The sequence below is a fragment of the Empidonax traillii genome, unplaced genomic scaffold, assembly GCF_003031625.1.
Source record: "Empidonax traillii isolate 1590-97213 ecotype Southwest subspecies unplaced genomic scaffold, ASM303162v1 scaffold4358:size29110, whole genome shotgun sequence".
Taxonomy (NCBI): domain Eukaryota; kingdom Metazoa; phylum Chordata; class Aves; order Passeriformes; family Tyrannidae; genus Empidonax; species Empidonax traillii.
The window spans coordinates 19,416-20,667 of NW_020959551.1; positions in this window are offsets into that span (position 1 = coordinate 19,416).

A 1,252-nucleotide genomic window follows, 5' to 3' on the forward strand; every position below is an offset into this window, starting at 1 on the left:
CAAATCCCAACCATTGACCCCAAATCCCAACCATTGACCCCAAATCCCAACCATTGACCCCAAATCCCAACCATTGACCCGTATCATGATTGTTGACCCAAATCTCAACCATTGACCCCCAATCTCTGCCCCGTTCAGTCCCTGTGGCTCCTCTGCCGCCCCTCTGGCTTCACATTCGGCAACTACACCATGCAGTGGGTGCGCCAGAGCCCCGGGAAGGGGCTGGAATGGCTCGCTGGGATCGAGAATGATGGTAGTTGGACTGGGTACGCGCCGTCAGTGAAGGGCCGGTTCAGCATGGCCAGGGACAATGGGCAGAGCTCGGTGACGCTGCAGATGAACAACCTCAGGGACGAGGATTCCGCCACCTATTTCTGTGCCAAGGGTTATGGTGCTGGTTGGGGTGCTGGTGGTAATGATTTCGACCCCCTGTGCGGGGTCCCCAAAGCTCCACCCCTCCCACCCAAATCTGAACCGATGATGACAAACGTCAAACGTTGAACCCAAATCTCGACCATTGACCCAAAATCTCAACTGCTAGCCCCAACCTTTACCTTTTGCAGAGTTTGGGGTCAAGGGTTGAGATTTTGGATCAGTGGTCAATATTTGGGGTCATTGGTTGTGATTTGGGGTCAGAGGTTTAAATTTTTGGTCAGTAGTTAAGATTTGGGATCAGTGATTGAGATTTGGGACAAAGAGTTGGGGTTTGGGGGCCAAAGACAGAGAATTTGGGGCCAAACCAGCCCAAGGTCGGGACCAACAAGCCAGAGCTGGGTGTGAAGGGGCGGAGCTTTAGGGGGAGGGTCTGGGGAGGTTTGGAGACCCCACACAGGGGGTCGATGGCATCAGCATAACCCCAATGAGCAGCACCAGCAGCTTTGGCACAGAAATAGGTGGCGGAATCCTCGTCCCTGAGGTTGTTCATCTGCAGCGTCACCGAGCTCTGCCCGTTGTCCCTGGCCATGCTGAACCGGCCCTTCACCCACGGCGCGTATCTGGTGGCAGCACCATTATAGCTGATCCCAGCGAGCCATTCCAGTCCCTTCCCGGGGCTCTGGCGCACCCAGTACATGGTGTAGTCGCCGAAGGTGAAGCCGGAGGGGCGGCAGAGGAGCCACAGGGGCTGAACGGGGCAGAGATTGGGGTTCAATGGTTGAGATTTGGGTCAAGAATCATGATACGGGTCAATGGTTGGGATTTGGGGTCAATGGTTGAGATTTGGGGTCAATGGCTGAGATTTGGGGTCAATGGT